Here is a 22,853-nt window from a genome sequence, read left to right on the forward strand (position 1 = left end):
AGGCAAATATAGATCGCAACAAAATGAAAATTTTAGAGTTTAGGTATGCAAAAGAATTTGAAAACTATAATAAATGTGAGTGCAGAAAATTATTTTCACGCACTAAAAATGAACACCAAAGTTCTGTTATCCGCGTTGGGGAAATTCCACTAGTACAACCCCAGATAGCTTGGTGGAATTTTATAAAAAAAAGAATTCTAATTGATCCTTACAAGTTTTAAATGTGGTGGATATGCATGCAAGACACATGTTGAAGATGCAAATGACCTAATGATAATAAAATTTCAAGGAGTAGAAAAAATTAAAATTCTCAAGTTGACATGCGGTGGGATATTTACCGGAGCCAAAGAACCCACTTTTTGCCTATTTTAAAAAATTCAGACCTAAAAAATCACAAATACTTTTTGGGATTATCTCTCTCAGAATTTGTGCATTTCCATTTTGGATGTTCAATTTTTTTTTTCAAACTTGAGTTTTTCCCTCTCCCAGTTTTCTTGTAAATAAAAAGATAAGTGAAATATAGATGACAAAAAAATGAAAATTTTTGAGTTTAAGCATGCAAAAGAATTTGAAAACTATAATAAATGTGAGTGAAAAAAATTATTTTCACACACTAAAAATGAACACCATAGTTTTGTTATCCACGTTGGGGAAGTTCGAGTAGAACAACTCAAGATAGCCTGGTCGAATTTTATAAGAAAGAAGTTTCTAATTGATCCTAACATGTTTTAAATATGGTGGATATGCATGTAGGAAACATGTTGAAGATTCAAATGACATAATGATCCAAAAATTTCAAGGAGTAGAAAAAATTAAAATTCTCAAGTTAACGTTCGGTGGGATATTTACCAGAGCCAAACAACCCACTTTTTGCCGTTTTTACAAAAGCGGACCAAAAAAATCACAGATACTTTTTGGAATTATTTCTCTCAACATTTGTGTATTTCCATTTTGGATATTACATTTTTTTTTTCAAACTTGAGTTTTTCACTCTCCCAGTTTTCTCGTAAACAAAAAGATAAGGCAAATATAGATCACTACAAAATGAAAATTTTAGAGTTTATGTATGCAATCGAATTTGAAAACTATTATAAATGTGAGCGAAGAAAATTATTTTCACGCACTAAAAATGAACACCAAAGTTTTGTTATCCATGTTGGTGAAATTCCACTAGTACAACCCCAGATAGCTTGGTGGAATTTTATAAGAAAGAGATTTCTAATTGATCTTAACATGTTTTAAATATGGTGGATATGCATGCCAGAAACATGCTGAACATGCAAACGACCTAATAATCCAAAATTTCCAAGGAGTAGAAAAAATTCAAAATTCTCAAGTTAAAGTGTGGTGGGATATTTACTAGAGCCAAACAACCCACTTTTTGCCTATTTTACAAAAGCAGACCTAAAAAATCACAGATACTTTCTAGAATTATCACTCTCAGCATTTGTGCATTTCCATTTTGGATGTTCAATTTTTTTTTTTCAAACTTGAGTTTTTCACTCCCGCTGTTTTCTTGTAAACAAAAAGATAAGGCAAATATAGATCACAACAAAATTAAAATTTTAGAGTTTATGTATGCAAAAGAATTTGAAAACTTTAATAAATGTGAGTGAAGAAAATTATTTTCACGCACTCAAAATGAGCACCAATGTTCTGTTATCCACGTTGGGGAATTCCACTACTACAACCCCAGATAGCTTGGTGGAATTTTATAAAAAAGAGATTTCTAATTGATTCTAATATGTTTTAAATGTGGTGGATATGCATCCAAGAAACATGTTGAAGATGCAAATGACCTAATGATCCAATAATTTCAAAGGGTAGAAAAAATTAAAATTCTCAAGATAACGTGCGGTGGGATATTTCCCAGTGACTCTTTGCCTATTTTACAAAATGCGAACCTAAAAAATCACAGATACTTTTTGGAATTATCTCTCTCAGCATTTGCGCATTTCCAATTTGGATGTTCAATTTTTTTTTCAAACTTGAGTTTTTCACTCTCCCGATTTTCTCGTAAACAAAAAGATAAGCCAAATATAGATCACAACGAAATTAAAATTTTAGAGTTTATGTATGCAAAATAATTTGAAAATATTATAAATGTGAGCGAAGAAAATTATTTTCACGCACTAAAAATGAACACCAAAGTTTTGTTATCCATGTTGGGCAAATTCCACTAGTACAACCCCAGACAGCTTGTTGGAATTTTATAAGAAAGAGATTTCTAATTGATCCTAACATGTTTTAAATGTTGCGGATATGCATTGCAGAAACATGTTGAAGATGCAAATGACCTAATGATCCAAAAATTTCAAGGTGTACAAAAAATTATAATTCTCAAGTTTATGTGCGGTGGGATATTTACCAAAGCCAAACAACTCACTTTTTGACTATTATACAAAAAGCGGACCTAAAAAATCACAGATACTTTTTTGAACTTTCTCTCTCAGCATTTGTGTAATTCCATTTTAGATGTTATATTTTTTTTTTTCAAACTTGAGTTTTTCTCTCTCGCAGTTTTCTTGTAAACAAAAAGTTAAGGGAAGTATAGATCACAACAAAATGACAATTTTAAAATTTATGTATGAAAAATAATTTGAAAACTATAATAAGTGTGCATGAAGAAAATTATTTTCACGCACTAAAAATGAACAACAAAGTTTTGTTATCCATGTTGGGGAAATTCCACTCGCACAACCCCATATAGCTTGGTGAAATTTTATAAGGAAGAGATTTTTAATTGATCCTAACTTCTTTTAAATGTGGTGGATATGCTTGCCAGAAACATGTTGAAGATGCAAATGCCCTAATGATCCAAAAATTTTTAGGAGTAAAAAAATTAAAATTCTCAAGTTAACGAGCGGTGGGATATTTACCAGAGCCAAACGACTGACTTTTTGCCTATTTTACTAAAAGAGGACCTAAAAAACTTTTTGGAATTATCTCTCTCTCAGCATTTGTGCATTTCCATTTTGGATGTTCAATTTTTTTTTTCAAACTTGCGTTTTTCGCTCTCCCAACTTTCTCGTAAACAAAAAGATAAGGCAAATATAGATCACAACAAAATGAAAATTTTACAGTTTATGTATGCAATCGAATTTGAAAACTATAATTAATTTGAGTGAATAAAATTATTTTCATGCATTAAAAATGAACACCAAAGTTTTGTTATCCATGTTGGTGAAATTCCACTAGTACAACCCCAGATAGCTTGGTGGAATTTTATAAGAAAGAGATTTCTAATTGATCTTAACATGTTTTAAATATGGTGGATATGCATGCCAGAAACATGCTGAACATGCAAACGACCTAATAATCCAAAATTTCCAAGGAATAGAAAAAAGTCAAAATTCTCAAGTTAAAGTGTGGTGGGATATTTACTAGAGCCAAACAACCCACTTTTTGCCTATTTTACAAAAGCGGACCTAAAAAATCACAGATACTTTCTAGAATTATCACTCTCAGCATTTGTGCATTTCCATTTTGGATGTTCAATTTTTTTTTTTTCAAACTTGAGTTTTTCACTCCCGCTGTTTTCTTGTAAACAAAAAGATAAGGCAAATATTGATCACAACAAAATTAAAATTTTAGAGTTTATGTATGCAAAAGAATTTGAAAACTTTAATAAATGTGAGTGAAGAAAATTATTTTCACGCACTCAAAATGAGCACCAATGTTCTGTTATCCACGTTGGGGAATTCCACTACTACAACCCCAGATAGCTTGGTGGAATTTTATAAAAAAGAGATTTCTAATTGATTCTAATATGTTTTAAATGTGGTGGATATGCATGCAAGAAACATGTTGAAGATGCAAATGACCTAATGATCCAATAATTTCAAAGGGTAGAAAAAATTAAAATTCTCAAGATAACGTGCGGTGGGATATTTCCCAGTGACTCTTTGCCTATTTTACAAAATGCGAACCTAAAAAATCACAGATACTTTTTGGAATTATCTCTCTCAGCATTTGCGCATTTCCAATTTGGATGTTCAATTTTTTTTTCAAACTTGAGTTTTTCACTCTCCCTGTTTTCTCGTAAACAAAAAGTTAAGCCAAATATAGATCACAGCGAAATTAAAATTTTAGAGTTTATGTATGCAAAGGAATTTGAAAACTATAATAAATGTGAATGAAGAAAATTATTTTCACGCACCAAAAATGAACACCAAAGTTTTGTTATCCATGTTCGGCAAATTCCACTAGTACAACCCGAGACAGCTTGTTGGAATTTTATAAGAAAGAGATTTCTAATTGATCCTAACATGTTTTAAATGTTGCGGATATGCATTGCAGAAACATGTTGAAGATGCAAATGACCTAATGATCCAAAAATTTCAAGGTGTACAAAAAATTATAATTCTCAAGTTTATGTGCGGTGGGATATTTACCAAAGCCAAACAACTCACTTTTTGACTATTTTACAAAAAGCGGACCTAAAAAATCACAGATACTTTTTTGAACTTTCTCTCTCAGCATTTGTGTAATTCCATTTTGGATGTTATATTTTTTTTTTCCAAACTTGAGTTTTTCACTCTCGCAGTTTTCTTGTAAACAAAAAGTTAAGGGAAGTATAGATCACAACAAAATGACAATTTTAAAATTTATGTATGAAAAATAATTTGAAAACTATAATAAGTGTGCATGAAGAAAATTATTTTCACGCACTAAAAATGAACAACAAAGTTTTGTTATCCATGTTGGGGAAATTCCACTCGCACAACCCCATATAGCTTGGTGAAATTTTATAAGGAAGAGATTTTTAATTGATCCTAACTTCTTTTAAATGTGGTGGATATGCTTGCCAGAAACATGTTGAAGATGCAAATGCCCTAATGATCCAAAAATTTTTAGGAGTAAAAAAAATTAAAATTCTCAAGTTAACGAGCGGTGGGATATTTACCAGAGCCAAACGACTGACTTTTTGCCTATTTTACAAAAAGAGGACCTAAAAAACTTTTTGGAATTATCTCTCTCTCAGCATTTGTGCATTTCCATTTTGGATGTTCAATTTTTTTTTTCAAACTTGCGTTTTTCGCTCTCCCAGTTTTCTCGTAAACAAAAAGATAAGGCAAATATAGATCACAACAAAATGAAAATTTTACAGTTTATGTATGCAATCGAATTTGAAAAATATAATTAATTTGAGTGAATAAAATTATTTTCATGCATTAAAAATGAACACCAAAGTTTTGTTATCCATGTTGGTGAAATTCCACTAGTACAACCCCAGATAGCTTGGTGGAATTTTATAAGAAAGAGATTTCTAATTGATCTTAACATGTTTTAAATATGGTTGATATGCATGCCAGAAACATGCTGAACATGCAAACGACCTAATAATCCAAAATTTCCAAGGAGTGGAAAAAATTCAAAATTCTCAAGTTAAAGTGTGGTGGGATATTTACTAGAGCCAAACAACCCACTTTTTGCCTATTTTACAAAAGCGGACCTAAAAAATCACAGATACTTTCTAGAATTATCACTCTCATCATTTGTGCATTTCCATTTTGGATGTTCAATTTTTTTTTTTCAAACTTGAGTTTTTCACTCCCGCTGTTTTCTTGTAAACAAAAAGATAAGGCAAATATAGATCACAACAAAATTAAAATTTTAGAGTTTATGTATGCAAAAGAATTTGAAAACTTTAATAAATGTGAGTGAAGAAAATTATTTTCACGCACTCAAAATGAGCACCAATGTTCTGTTATCCACGTTGGGGAATTCCACTACTACAACCCCAGATAGCTTGGTGGAATTTTATAAAAAAGAGATTTCTAATTGATTCTAATATGTTTTAAATGTGGTGGATATGCATCCAAGAAACATGTTGAAGATGCAAATGACCTAATGATCCAATAATTTCAAAGGGTAGAAAAAATTAAAATTCTCAAGATAACGTGCGGTGGGATATTTCCCAGTGACTCTTTGCTTATTTTACAAAATGCGAACCTAAAAAATCACAGATACTTTTTGGAATTATCTCTCTCAGCATTTGCGCATTTCCAATTTGGATGTTCAATTTTTTTTTCAAACTTGAGTTTTTCACTCTCCCGATTTTCTCGTAAACAAAAAGATAAGCCAAATATAGATCACAACGAAATTAAAATTTTAGAGTTTATGTATGCAAAATAATTTGAAAACTATTATAAATGTGAGCGAAGAAAATTATTTTCACGCACTAAAAATGAACACCAAAGTTTTGTTATCCATGTTGGGCAAATTCCACTAGTACAACCCCAGACAGCTTGTTGGAATTTTATAAGAAAGAGATTTCTAATTGATCCTAACATGTTTTAAATGTTGCGGATATGCATTGCAGAAACATGTTGAAGATGCAAATGACCTAATGATCCAAAAATTTCAAGGTGTACAAAAAATTATAATTCTCAAGTTTATGTGCGGTGGGATATTTACCAAAGCCAAACAACTCACTTTTTGACTATTTTACAAAAAGCGGACCTAAAAAATCACAGATACTTTTTTGAACTTTCTCTCTCAGCATTTGTGTAATTCCATTTTGGATGTTATATTTTTTTTTTTCAAACTTGAGTTTTTCACTCTCGCAGTTTTCTTGTAAACAAAAAGTTAAGGGAAGTATAGATCACAACAAAATGACAATTTTAAAATTTATGTATGAAAAATAATTTGAAAACTATAATAAGTGTGCATGAAGAAAATTATTTTCACGCACTAAAAATGAACAACAAAGTTTTGTTATCCATGTTGGGGAAATTCCACTCGCACAACCCCATATAGCTTGGTGAAATTTTATAAGGAAGAGATTTTTAATTGATCCTAACTTCTTTTAAATGTGGTGGATATGCTTGCCAGAAACATGTTGAAGATGCAAATGCCCTAATGATCCAAAAATTTTTAGGAGTAAAAAAATTAAAATTCTCAAGTTCACGAGCGGTGGGATATTTACCAGAGCCAAACGACTGACTTTTTGCCTATTTTACTAAAAGAGGACCTAAAAAACTTTTTGGAATTATCTCTCTCTCAGCATTTGTGCATTTCCATTTTGGATGTTCAATTTTTTTCTTCAAACTTGCGTTTTTCGCTCTCCCAGTTTTCTCGTAAACAAAAAGATAAGGCAAATATAGATCACAACAAAATGAAAATTTTACAGTTTATGTATGCAATCGAATTTGAAAACTATAATTAATTTGAGTGAATAAAATTATTTTCATGCATTAAAAATGAACACCAAAGTTTTGTTATCCATGTTGGTGAAATTCCACTAGTACAACCCCAGATAGCTTGGTGGAATTTTATAAGAAAGAGATTTCTAATTGATCTTAACATGTTTTAAATATGGTGGATATGCATGCCAGAAACATGCTGAACATGCAAACGACCTAATAATCCAAAATTTCCAAGGAGTAGAAAAAATTCAAAATTCTCAAGTTAAAGTGTGGTGGGATATTTACTAGAGCCAAACAACCCACTTTTTGCCTATTTTACAAAAGCGGACCTAAAAAATCACAGATACTTTCTAGAATTATCACTCTCAGCATTTGTGCATTTCCATTTTGGATGTTCAATTTTTTTTTTTCAAACTTGAGTTTTTCACTCCCGCTGTTTTCTTGTAAACAAAAAGATAAGGCAAATATAGATCACAACAAAATTAAAATTTTAGAGTTTATGTATGCAAAAGAATTTGAAAACTTTAATAAATGTGAGTGAAGAAAATTATTTTCACGCACTCAAAATGAGCACCAATGTTCTGTTATCCACGTTGGGGAATTCCACTACTACAACCCCAGATAGCTTGGTGGAATTTTATAAAAAAGAGATTTCTAATTGATTCTAATATGTTTTAAATGTGGTGGATATGCATCCAAGAAACATGTTGAAGATGCAAATGACCTAATGATCCAATAATTTCAAAGGGTAGAAAAAATTAAAATTCTCAAGATAACGTGCGGTGGGATATTTCCCAGTGACTCTTTGCCTATTTTACAAAATGCGAACCTAAAAAATCACAGATACTTTTTGGAATTATCTCTCTCAGCATTTGCGCATTTCCAATTTGGATGTTCAATTTTTTTTTCAAACTTGAGTTTTTCACTCTCCCGGTTTTCTCGTAAACAAAAAGATAAGCCAAATATAGATCACAACGAAATTAAAATTTTAGAGTTTATGTATGCAAAATAATTTGAAAACTATTATAAATGTGAGCGAAGAAAATTATTTTCACGCACTAAAAATGAACACCAAAGTTTTGTTATCCATGTTGGGCAAATTCCACTAGTACAACCCCAGACAGCTTGTTGGAATTTTATAAGAAAGAGATTTCTAATTGATCCTAACATGTTTTAAATGTTGCGGATATGCATTGCAGAAACATGTTGAAGATGCAAATGACCTAATGATCCAAAAATTTCAAGGTGTACAAAAAATTATAATTCTCAAGTTTATGTGCGGTGGGATATTTACCAAAGCCAAACAACTCACTTTTTGACTATTTTACAAAAAGCGGACCTAAAAAATCACAGATACTTTTTTGAACTTTCTCTCTCAGCATTTGTGTAATTCCATTTTGGATGTTATATTTTTTTTTTTCAAACTTGAGTTTTTCACTCTCGCAGTTTTCTTGTAAACAAAAAGTTAAGGGAAGTATAGATCACAACAAAATGACAATTTTAAAATTTATGTATGAAAAATAATTTGAAAACTATAATAAGTGTGCATGAAGAAAATTATTTTCACGCACTAAAAATGAACAACAAAGTTTTGTTATCCATGTTGGGGAAATTCCACTCGCACAACCCCATATAGCTTGGTGAAATTTTATAAGGAAGAGATTTTTAATTGATCCTAACTTCTTTTAAATGTGGTGGATATGCTTGCCAGAAACATGTTGAAGATGCAAATGCCCTAATGATCCAAAAATTTTTAGGAGTAAAAAAATTAAAATTCTCAAGTTAACGAGCGGTGGGATATTTACCAGAGCCAAAAGACTGACTTTTTGCCTATTTTACTAAAAGAGGACCTAAAAAACTTTTTGGAATTATCTCTCTCTCAGCATTTGTGCATTTCCATTTTGGATGTTCAATTTTTTTCTTCAAACTTGCGTTTTTCGCTCTCCCAGTTTTCTCGTAAACAAAAAGATAAGGCAAATATAGATCACAACAAAATGAAAATTTTACAGTTTATGTATGCAATCGAATTTGAAAACTATAATTAATTTGAGTGAATAAAATTATTTTCATGCATTAAAAATGAACACCAAAGTTTTGTTATCCATGTTGGTGAAATTCCACTAGTACAACCCCAGATAGCTTGGTGGAATTTTATAAGAAAGAGATTTCTAATTGATCTTAACATGTTTTAAATATGGTGGATATGCATGCCAGAAACATGCTGAACATGCAAACGACCTAATAATCCAAAATTTCCAAGGAGTAGAAAAAATTCAAAATTCTCAAGTTAAAGTGTGGTGGGATATTTACTAGAGCCAAACAACCCACTTTTTGCCTATTTTACAAAAGCGGACCTAAAAAATCACAGATACTTTCTAGAATTATCACTCTCAGCATTTGTGCATTTCCATTTTGGATGTTCAATTTTTTTTTTTCAAACTTGAGTTTTTCACTCCCGCTGTTTTCTTGTAAACAAAAAGATAAGGCAAATATAGATCACAACAAAATTAAAATTTTAGAGTTTATGTATGCAAAAGAATTTGAAAACTTTAATAAATGTGAGTGAAGAAAATTATTTTCACGCACTCAAAATGAGCACCAATGTTCTGTTATCCACGTTGGGGAATTCCACTACTACAACCCCAGATAGCTTGGTGGAATTTTATAAAAAAGAGATTTCTAATTGATTCTAATATGTTTTAAATGTGGTGGATATGCATCCAAGAAACATGTTGAAGATGCAAATGACCTAATGATCCAATAATTTCAAAGGGTAGAAAAAATTAAAATTCTCAAGATAACGTGCGGTGGGATATTTCCCAGTGACTCTTTGCCTATTTTACAAAATGCGAACCTAAAAAATCACAGATACTTTTTGGAATTATCTCTCTCAGCATTTGCGCATTTCCAATTTGGATGTTCAATTTTTTTTTCAAACTTGAGTTTTTCACTCTCCCGGTTTTCTCGTAAACAAAAAGATAAGCCAAATATAGATCACAACGAAATTAAAATTTTAGAGTTTATGTATGCAAAATAATTTGAAAACTATTATAAATGTGAGCGAAGAAAATTATTTTCACGCACTAAAAATGAACACCAAAGTTTTGTTATCCATGTTGGGCAAATTCCACTAGTACAACCCCAGACAGCTTGTTGGAATTTTATAAGAAAGAGATTTCTAATTGATCCTAACATGTTTTAAATGTTGCGGATATGCATTGCAGAAACATGTTGAAGATGCAAATGACCTAATGATCCAAAAATTTCAAGGTGTACAAAAAATTATAATTCTCAAGTTTATGTGCGGTGGGATATTTACCAAAGCCAAATAACTCACTTTTTGACTATTTTACAGAAAGCGGACCTAAAAAATCACAGATACTTTTTTGAACTTTCTCTCTCAGCATTTGTGTAATTCCATTTTGGATGTTATATTTTTTTTTTTCAAACTTGAGTTTTTCACTCTCGCAGTTTTCTTGTAAACAAAAAGTTAAGGGAAGTATAGATCACAACAAAATGACAATTTTAAAATTTATGTATGAAAAATAATTTGAAAACTATAATAAGTGTGCATGAAGAAAATTATTTTCACGCACTAAAAATGAACAACAAAGTTTTGTTATCCATGTTGGGGAAATTCCACTCGCACAACCCCATATAGCTTGGTGAAATTTTATAAGGAAGAGATTTTTAATTGATCCTAACTTCTTTTAAATGTGGTGGATATGCTTGCCAGAAACATGTTGAAGATGCAAATGCCCTAATGATCCAAAAATTTTTAGGAGTAAAAAAAATTAAAATTCTCAAGTTAACGAGCAGTGGGATATTTACCAGAGCCAAACGACTGACTTTTTGCCTATTTTACTAAAAGAGGATCTAAAAAACTTTTTGGAATTATCTCTCTCTCAGCATTTGTGCATTTCCATTTTGGATGTTCAATTTTTTTTTTCAAACTTGCGTTTTTCGCTCTCCCAGTTTTGTCGTAAACAAAAAGATAAGGCAAATATAGATCACAACAAAATGAAAATTTTACAGTTTATGTATGCAATCGAATTTGAAAACTATAATTAATTTGAGTGAATAAAATTATTTTCATGCATTAAAAATGAACACCAAAGTTTTGTTATCCATGTTGGTGAAATTCCACTAGTACAACCCCAGATAGCTTGGTGGAATTTTATAAGAAAGAGATTTCTAATTGATCTTAACATGTTTTAAATATGGTGGATATGCATGCCAGAAACATGCTGAACATGCAAACGACCTAATAATCCAAAATTTCCAAGGAGTAGAAAAAATTCAAAATTCTCAAGTTAAAGTGTGGTGGGATATTTACTAGAGCCAAACAACCCACTTTTTGCCTATTTTACAAAAGCGGACCTAAAAAATCACAGATACTTTCTAGAATTATCACTCTCAGCATTTGTGCATTTCCATTTTGGATGTTCAATTTTTTTTTTTTCAAACTTGAGTTTTTCACTCCCGCTGTTTTCTTGTAAACAAAAAGATAAGGCAAATATAGATCACAACAAAATTAAAATTTTAGAGTTTATGTATGCAAAAGAATTTGAAAACTTTAATAAATGTGAGTGAAGAAAATTATTTTCACGCACTCAAAATGAGCACCAATGTTCTGTTATCCACGTTGGGGAATTCCACTACTACAACCCCAGATAGCTTGGTGGAATTTTATAAAAAAGAGATTTCTAATTGATTCTAATATGTTTTAAATGTGGTGGATATGCATGCAAGAAACATGTTGAAGATGCAAATGACCTAATGATCCAATAATTTCAAAGGGTAGAAAAAATTAAAATTCTCAAGATAACGTGCGGTGGGATATTTCCCAGTGACTCTTTGCCTATTTTACAAAATGCGAACCTAAAAAATCACAGATACTTTTTGGAATTATCTCTCTCAGCATTTGCGCATTTCCAATTTGGATGTTCAATTTTTTTTTCAAACTTGAGTTTTTCACTCTCCCTGTTTTCTCGTAAACAAAAAGTTAAGCCAAATATAGATCACAACGAAATTAAAATTTTAGAGTTTATGTATGCAAAGGAATTTGAAAACTATAATAAATGTGAATGAAGAAAATTATTTTCACGCACTAAAAATGAACACCAAAGTTTTGTTATCCATGTTGGGCAAATTCCACTAGTACAACCCCAGACAGCTTGTTGGAATTTTATAAGAAAGAGATTTCTAATTGATCCTAACATGTTTTAAATGTTGCGGATATGCATTGCAGAAACATGTTGAAGATGCAAATGACCTAATGATCCAAAAATTTCAAGGTGTACAAAAAATTATAATTCTCAAGTTTATGTGCGGTGGGATATTTACCAAAGCCAAACAACTCACTTTTTGACTATTTTACAAAAAGCGGACCTAAAAAATCACAGATACTTTTTTGAACTTTCTCTCTCAGCATTTGTGTAATTCCATTTTGGATGTTATATTTTTTTTTTTCAAACTTGAGTTTTTCACTCTCGCAGTTTTCTTGTAAACAAAAAGTTAAGGGAAGTATAGATCACAACAAAATGACAATTTTAAAATTTATGTATGAAAAATAATTTGAAAACTATAATAAGTGTGCATGAAGAAAATTATTTTCACGCACTAAAAATGAACAACAAAGTTTTGTTATCCATGTTGGGGAAATTCCACTCGCACAACCCCATATATCTTGGTGAAATTTTATAAGGAAGAGATTTTTAATTGATCCTAACTTCTTTTAAATGTGGTGGATATGCTTGCCAGAAACATGTTGAAGATGCAAATGCCCTAATGATCCAAAAATTTTTAGGAGTAAAAAAAATTAAAATTCTCAAGTTAACGAGCGGTGGGATATTTACCAGAGCCAAACGACTGACTTTTTGCCTATTTTACTAAAAGAGGACCTAAAAAACTTTTTGGAATTATCTCTCTCTCAGCATTTGTGCATTTCCATTTTGGATGTTCAATTTTTGTTTTCAAACTTGCGTTTTTCGCTCTCCCAGTTTTCTCGTAAACAAAAAGATAAGGCAAATATAGATCACAACAAAATGAAAATTTTACAGTTTATGTATGCAATCGAATTTGAAAACTATAATTAATTTGAGTGAATAAAATTATTTTCATGCATTAAAAATGAACACCAAAGTTTTGTTATCCATGTTGGTGAAATTCCACTAGTACAACCCCAGATAGCTTGGTGGAATTTTATAAGAAAGAGATTTCTAATTGATCTTAACATGTTTTAAATATGGTGGATATGCATGCCAGAAACATGCTGAACATGCAAACGACCTAATAATCCAAAATTTCCAAGGAGTAGAAAAAATTCAAAATTCTCAAGTTAAAGTGTGGTGGGATATTTACTAGAGCCAAACAACCCACTTTTTGCCTATTTTACAAAAGCGGACCTAAAAAATCACAGATACTTTCTAGAATTATCACTCTCAGCATTTGTGCATTTCCATTTTGGATGTTCAATTTATTTTTTTCAAACTTGAGTTTTTCACTCCCGCTGTTTTCTTGTAAACAAAAAGATAAGGCAAATATAGATCACAACAAAATAAAAATTTTGGAGTTTATGTATGCAAAAGAATTTGAAAACTTTAATAAATGTGAGTGAAGAAAATTATTTTCACGCACTAAAAATGAGCACCAATGTTCTGTTATCCACGTTGGGGAATTCCACTACTACAACCCCAGATAGCTTGGTGGAATTTTATAAAAAAGAGATTTCTAATTGATTCTAATATGTTTTAAATGTGGTGGATATGCATGCAAGAAACATGTTGAAGATGCAAATGACCTAATGATCCAATAATTTCAAAGGGTAGAAAAAATTAAAATTCTCAAGATAACGTGCGGTGGGATATTTCCCAGTGACTCTTTGCCTATTTTACAAAATGCGAACCTAAAAAATCACAGATACTTTTTGGAATTATCTCTCTCAGCATTTGCGCATTTCCAATTTGGATGTTCAATTTTTTTTTCAAACTTGAGTTTTTCACTCTCCCTGTTTTCTCGTAAACAAAAAGATAAGCCAAATATAGATCACAACGAAATTAAAATTTTAGAGTTTATGTATGCAAAGGAATTTGAAAACTATAATAAATGTGAATGAAGAAAATTATTTTCACGCACTAAAAATGAACACCAAAGTTTTGTTATCCATGTTGGGGAAATTCCACTAGTACAACCCTAGATAGCCTGGTGGAATTTTATAAGAAAGAGATTTCAAATTGATCCTAACATATCTTAAATGTGGTGGATACGCATGCCAGAAATAAGTTGAAGATGCAAATGACCTAATGATCATAAAATTTCAAGGAGTGGAAAAAATTATAATTCTCAAGTTAACGTGCGGTGGGATATTTACCTGAGCCAACCAATCCACATTTGCCTATTTTACAGAGAGTGGACCCCAAACATCACAGATACTTTTTGGAACTATCACTCCCAGCTTTTGAGTATTTCCATTTTGGATGTTACATTTTTTTTACAAACTTGAGTTTTTCACTGTCGTAGTTTTCTCGTATACAAAAAGATAGGGCAAACATAGATCACAACAAAATGAAAATTTTAGAGTTTATGTATGCAAAAGAATTTGAAAACTATAATAAATATGCATGAAGAAAATTATTTTCACGCATTCAAAATGAACACCAAAGTTTTATTATCCACGTTGGGGAAATTCCACTAGTACAACCCTAGATAGCTTGGTGGAATTTTATAAGAAAGAGATATCTAATTGATCCTAACATGTTTAAAATGTGATGGATATGCATGCCAGAAACATGTTGAAGATGCAAATGACCTAATGATCCAAAAATTTCAAGGAGTAGAAAAAATTAAAATTCTCAAGTTAACGTGTCGTGGGATATATACGAGAGCCAAACAACCCATTTTTGCCTATTTTAAAAAAGCGGACCTAAAAAATAACAGATACTTTTTGGAATTATCTCTCTCAGCATTTGAGCTTTTCCATTTTGGATGTTGAATTTTTTATTTTTCAAACTTGAGTTTTTCACTCTCACAGTTTTCTCGTAAACAAAAAGATAAGGCAAATATAGATGACAACAAAATGAAAATTTAGAGTTTATGTATGCAAAAGAATTTGAAAACTATAATAAATATGTGTGAAGAAAATAATTTTCACACACTATAAAGGAACACCAAAGTTTTGTATCCACGTTTGCGAAATTCCACTTGTACAACCCAAGATTGCGGTGGAATTTTATAAGAAAGAGCTTTCTAATTGATCTTAACATTTTTTAAATGTGGTGGATATACATGCAAGAAACATGTTGAAGATGCAAATGACCTAATGATCATAAAATTTCGAGGAGTAGAAAAAATTAAAGTTCTCAAGTTAACGTTTGGTGGGATATTTACCAGAGCCAAACAACCCACTTTTTGCCTATTTTACAAAAAGCGGACCTAAAATATCACAGATACTTTTTGGAATTATCTCACTCTGCATTTGTGTATTTCGATTTTGGATGTTACATTTTTGTTTTCAAACTTGAGTTTTTCACTCTCGCAGTTTTCTCGTAAACAAAAAGATAAGGCAAATAAAAATCACAAGAAAATGAAAATTTTAGAGTTTATGTATGCAAATGTATTTGAAAACTATAATAAATGTGAGTGAAGAAAAAAATTTTCACACACTAAAAATGAACACCAAAGTTTTGTTATCCATGTTGGGGAAATTCCACTAGTACAATCCTAGATAGCTTGGTGGAATTTTATAAGAAAGATATTTCTAATTAATCCAAACATGTTTTAAATGTGGTGCATATGCATACCAGAAACATGTTGAAGATGCAAATGACCGAAGGATCATAAAATTTCAAGGTGTAGAAAAAATTAAAATTCTCAAGTTAACGTGCGGTGGGATATTTACTAGAGCCAAAGAACCCACTTTTTACCTATTTTACAAAAAATGGGCCTAAAAAACCACACATACTTTTTGGAATTTTCTCTGTCATCATTTGTGTATTTCTATTTTGGATTTTACATTTTTTTTTCAAACTTGAGTTTTTCACTCTCCCAGTTTTCTCGTAAACATAAAGATAAGGCAAATATAGATCACTACAAAATGAAAATTTTAGAGTTTATGTATGCAAAAGAATTTGAAAACTATTATAAATGTGAGTGAAGAAAATTATTTTCACGGACTAAAAATGAACACCAATGTTTTGTTATCCATGTTGGGGAAATTCCACGAGTACAACCCCAGATAGCTTGGTGGAATTTTATAAGAAAGAGATTTCTAATTGATCCTAACATGTTTTAAATGTTGTGGATATGCATGCCAGAAACATCTGAATATGCAAATCACCTAATGATCCAAAAATTTTAAGGAGTACAAAAACGTATAATCCTCAAGGTAACGTGCAGTGGGATATTTACCTGAGCCAACCAACCCACTTTTTGACTATTTTTACAAAAACCGGATCTAAAAAATCACAGATACTTTTTGGAACTTTCACTCTCACAGTTTTCTTGTAAAGAAAAAGATAAGGAAAATATAGATCACAACAAAATGAAAATTTTAAAGTTGATGTATGAAAAAGAATTTGAAAACTATAATAAGTGTGCATGAAGAAAATTATTTTCACGCACTAAAAATGAACACTAAAGTTTTGTTATCCACGTTGGGAAAATTCCACTAGCACAACCCCATATAGCTTGGTGAAATTTTATAAGGAAGAGATTTCTAATTGATCCTAACATGTTTTTAATGTGGTGGATATGCTTGCCAGACACATGTTGAGGAATGAAATGACCTAATGATGTAAAAATTTCGAGGAGTAGAAAAAATTAAAATTCTCATGTTAACGTGCGGTGGGATATGTACTAGAGCCAAACGACTCACATTTTGCCTATTTTACAAAAAGCGGAACTAAAAAATCACAGCTACTTTTTGGAATTATCTCGCTCTCAGCATTTGGGCATTTCCATTTTGGATGTTCAATTTTTTTTTCAAACTTGAGTTTTTCGCTCTCCTAGTTTTCTCGTAAACAAAAAAGAAAAGGCAAATACAGATCACAACAAAATGAAAATTTTACAGTTTATGTATGCAATCGAATTTGAAATCTATAATAAATGTGAATGCAGAAAATTATTTTCATGCACTAAAAATGAACACCAAAGTTTTGTTATCCACGTTGGGGAAATTCCACTAGTACAACCCAGATAGCTTGGTGGAATTTTATAAGTATGAGATTTCTAATTGATCTTAACATGTTTTAAATGTGGTGGACATACATATGTTGAAGATGCAAACGACCTAATGATCCAAAATTTTCCAGGAGTAGAAAAAATTAAAATTCTCAAGTTAACATGCGGTGGGATATTTACTAGAGCCAAACAACCCACTTTTTGCCTATTTTACTAAAGCGGACCTAAAAAATCACAGATACTTTCTAGAATTATCACTCTTAGCATTTGTGCATTTCCATTTTGGATGTTCAATTTTTTTTTTCAAACTTGAGTTTTTCACTCTCGTAGTTTTCTCGTAAACAAAAAGATAAGGCTAATATAGATCACAACAAAATGAAAATTTTAGAGTATATGTATGCAAAAGAATTTGAAAACTACAATAAAAGTGAGTGAAGAAAATTATTTTCACGCACTCAAAATAAGCACCAATGTTCTGTTTTCCACGTTGGGGAAATTCTACTAGTACAACCCCAGATAGCTTGGAGGAATTTTATAAAAAAGAGATTTCTAATTGATCCTAATATGTTTTAAATGTGGTGGATATGCATGCCAGAAACATGTTGAAGATGCAAATGACCTAATGATCCAATAATTTCAAAGAGTAGAAAAAATTAAAATTCTCAAGATAACGTGCGATGGGATAATTACCAAAGCCAAACAACCCACTCTTTGCCTATTTTACAAAAGCGGTCCTAAAAAATCACAGATACTTTTTGGAATTATCTCTCTCAGCATTGGTGCATTTCCATTTTGGATGTTCAATTTTTTTTTCAAACTTGAGTTTTTCACTCTCCCAGTTTTCTCATAAACAAAAAGATAAGCATAATATAGATCAGAATGAAATTAAAAGTTTAGAGTTTATGTATGCAAAGGAATATCAAAACTATAATAAATGTGAGTGAATAAAATTATTTTCACTCACTAAAAATGAACACCAAAGTTTTGTTATCCATGTTGGGAAAATTCCACTTGCACAACCCCAGATAGCCTGGTGGAATTTTAGAAGAAAGAGATTTCAAATTGATCCTAACATGTTTTAAATGTGGTGGATATGCATTCCAGAAACATGTTGAAGATGCAAATGACCTAATGATCTTAAAATTTCAAAGAGTAGAAAAAATTAAAATTCTCAAGTTAACGTGCAGTGGGATAATTTACCAGAGCCAAAGAACCCACTTTTTGCCAATTTTACAAAAAAGCGGACATAAAAAATCACAGATACATTTTGGAATTATCTCTCTTCGCATTTGTGTATTTGCATTTTGGATGTGACATTTTTTTTTCAAACTTGAGCTTTTCACTCTCGTAGTTTTTTCGTAAACCAAAAGATAAGGCAAATAAAAATCACAACAAAATGAAAATGTTAGAGTTATATGTATGCAAATAAATTTGAAAACTATAATAAATGTGAGTGAAGAAAAAAAATTTCACGCACTAAAAATGAACACCAAAGTTTATTATCCACGTTGGGGAAATTCCACTAGTACAACCCCAGATAGCTTCGTGGAATTTTATAAGAAAGAGATTTCTAATTGATCCTAACATTTTTTAAAGGTTGTAGATATGCTTGCTAGAAACAAGTTGAAGATGCAAATGACCTATTGATCCAAAAATTTCGAGGAGTAGAAAAAATTAAAATTCTCAAGTTAACTTGTGGTGGGATATTTACTAGAGCCAAACAACCAAATTTTTGCCTATTTTACAAAAAGCGGACCTAAAAAATCATAGATACTTTTTGGAATTATCTCTCTCTGCATTTGTGCATTTGCATTTGGGATGTTCAATTTTTTTTTTTCAAATTTGAGCTTTTCACTCTCCCAGTTTTCTCATAAACAAAAAGATAAGGCAAATATAGATCACAACAAAATGAAAATTTTAGAGTTTATGTATGCAAAAGAATTTGAAAACTATAATAAATGTGAGTAAATAAAATTATTTTCACGCACTAAAAATGAACAACAAAGTTTTGTTATCCACGTTGGGGAAATTCCACTAGTACAACCACAGATAGCATGGTGGAATTTTATAACAAAGAGATTTCTAATTGATCATAAAATGTTTTAAATGTGGTGGATATGCATGCCAAAAAAAATGTTGAAGATGCTAATGACCTAATGATCTTAAAAATTTAAGGAGTAGAAAATATTAAAATTCTCAAGTTAACGTGTTGTGGGATATTTACCAGAGCCAAAAAAACCACTTTTTGCCGATATTACAAAAAGCGGACCTAAAAAATCACGCAAACTTTTTTGAATTATCTATCTCAGCATTTGTGTATTTCCATTTCGGATGTTACATTTTTTTTTTCGAACTTGAGTTTTTCACTCTCCCAGTTTTCTCGTAAACAAAAAGATAAGGAAAATATAGATCACAACAAAATCAAAATTTTAGAGTTTATGTATGGAAAGGAATTTGAAAACTATAATAAATGTGAGTTAAGAAAATTATTTCCATGCACCAAAAATGAACACCAAAGTTTTGTTATCCACGTTGGGGAAATTCCACTAGTACAACCCTAGATAGCTCGGTGGAATTTTATAAGAAAGAGATTTCTAATTGTTCCTAATATGTTTTAAATGTGGTGGATATGCAAGCCAGAAACATGTTGGAGATGCAAATAACTTAATGATCCAAAATTTTCAAGGAGTAGAAAAAATTTAAATTCTCAAGTTATCGTGCGGTGGGATATTTACCAGAGCCAAACAACCCACTTTTTGCCTATTTTACAAAAGCGGACCTAAAAAATTACAGATACTTTTTGGAATTATCTCTCTCAGCATTTGAGCATTTCCATTTTGGATGTTCAATTTTTTTTTTAAAACTTTAATTTGTCACTCTCCCAGTTTTCTCGTAAACAAAATGATAAGGCAAATATAGATCACAACAAAATGAAAATTTTATAGTTTATGTAAGCAAAAGAATTTGAAAACGATAAAAAATGTGAGTGGAGAAAATTATTTTCACGCACTAAAAATGAACACCAATGTTTTATTATCCACGTTGGGGAAATTCCACTAGTACAATCCCAGATAGTTTGGTGGAATTTTAATAGAAAGATTTTTCTAATTGATCCTAAAATTTTTTAAATTTGGTGGATATGCATGCTAGAAACATATTGAAGATGCAAATGACCTAATGATCCAAATATTTCAAGGAGAAGAAAAAATTTAAATTCTCAAGTTAACATGCGGTGGGATATTTACCAGAGCCAAACAACCCACTTTTTGCCTATTTTACAAAAAGCGGACCTAAAATATCACAGATACTTTTTGGAATTATCTCTCTCAGCATTTGTGTATTTCCATTTTGGATGTCCAATTTTTTTTTTCCAACTTGAGTTTTTTTGTCTCCCAGTTTTCTCATCAACAAAAAGATAAGGAAAATATAGCTCACATCAAAATTAAAATTTTAGATTTTATGTATGTAAAAGAATTTGAAAACTATAATATATGTGAGTGAAGAAAATTATTTTCACACACTAAAAATGAACACCGTATTTTTGTTATCCACGTTGGGGAAATTCCACTAGTACAATCCCAGATAGCTTGGTGGAATTTTATAAGAAATATATTTGTAATTGATCCAAACATGTTTTAAATGTGGTGGATATGCATACCAAAAACATGTTGAAGATGCAAATGACCTAATGATCCAAAAATTTGAACGAGTAGAAAAAATTAAAATTCTCTAGTTATCGTGCATTGGGATATTTACTAGAGCCAAACCACCCACTTTTTGCCTATTTTACAAAAAGCGGACCTAAAAAATCGCAGATATTTTTTGGAATTATCTCTCACAACATTTGTGCATTTCCATTTTGGTTGTTCAATTTTCTCTTTTTCAAACTTGAGTTTTTCACTCTCCCAGTTTTCTCTTAAACAAAAAGATAAGGCAAATATAGATCACAACAAAATGAAAATTTTAGATTTTATGTATGCAAAAGAATTTGAAAACTATAATAAGTGTGCATGAAGAAAATTATTTTCATGCACTAAAAATGAACACCAAAGTTTTGTTATCCACGTTGGGGAAATTCAACTCGTACAACCCCAAATAGCTTGCTGAAATTTTATACGGAAGAGATTTCTAATTGATCGTAACATGTTTTAAATGTGGTGGATATTCTTGCCAAAAACATGTTGAACATACAAATGACCTAATGATCCAAAAATTTCGGGGAGTAAAAAAAATTAAAATTGTCAAGTTAACATGCAGTGGGATATTTACTAGAGCCAAACAACTCACATTTTGCGTATTTTACAAAAAGCAGACCTAAAAAGTGACAAATACTTTTTGGAATTATCTCTCTCTCAGTATTTGTGCATTTCCATTTTGGATGTTCAATTTTTTTTTTCAAACTAGCGTTTTTCGCTCTCCCAGTTTTGTCGTAAACAAAAAGATAAGGCAAATATAGATCACAACAAAATGAAAATTTTACAGTTTATGTATGCAATTGAATTTGAAAACTATAATAAATGTGAGGGCAGACAATTATTTTCATGCACTAAAAATGAACACCAAAGTTTTGTTATCCACGTTGGTGAAATTCCACTAGTACAACCCCAGATAGCTTGGTGGAATTTTATAAGAAAGAGATTTCTAATTGATCTTAACATGTTTTAAATGTGGTGGATATGCATGCCAGAAAATATGTTGAAGATGCAAACGACCTAATAATCCAAAATTTTCAAGGAGTAGAAGAAATTAAAATTCTCAAGTTAACGTGTGGTGGGATTTTTACTAGAGCCAAGCAACCCACTTTTTGCCCATTTTACAAAAGCGGACCTAAAAAATCACAGATACTTTCTTGAATTATCACTCTCAGCATTTGTGCATTTCCATTTTGGATGTTCAATTTTTTTTTTTCAAACTTGAGTTTTTCACTCTCGCACTTTTCTCGTAAACAAAAAGATAAGGCAAATATAGATCACAACAAAATGAAAATTTTAGAGTTTTTGTATGCAAAAGAATTTGAAAACTATAAGAAATATGCACGAAGAAAATAATTTTCACGCACTCAAAATTAACACCAAAGTTTTGTTATCCACGTTGGGGAAATTCAACTAGTACAACCCAGATAGCTTGGTTGAATTTTATAAGGAAGAGATTTCTAATTGATCCTAACATGTTTTAAATGTGAAGGATATACGTGCCAGAAATATGTTGAAGATGCAAATGACCTAATGATCAAAAAATTTCGAAGAGTAGAAAAAATTAAAATTCTCAAGTTAATGTGCGGTGGGATATTTACCAGAGCCAAACAACTCACTTTTTGCCTATTTTAAAAAAAGCGGACCTAAAAAATCACAGATACTTTTTTGAATTATCTCTCTCTCAGCATTTGTGCATTTCCATTTTGGATGTTCAATTTTTTTTTTTCAAACTTGAGTTTTTCGCTCTCCTAGTTTTCTCGTAAAAAAAGAGATAAGGCAAATATAGATCACAACAAAATGAAAATTTTAGAGTTTATGTATGCAACAG

The sequence above is a fragment of the Aristolochia californica genome, unplaced genomic scaffold, assembly GCF_029961685.1.
Source record: "Aristolochia californica isolate CCGP_79_NKW_82.1479 unplaced genomic scaffold, dmAriCali1.0.hap1 SCAF_8, whole genome shotgun sequence".
Classification (NCBI taxonomy): domain Eukaryota; kingdom Viridiplantae; phylum Streptophyta; class Magnoliopsida; order Piperales; family Aristolochiaceae; genus Aristolochia; species Aristolochia californica.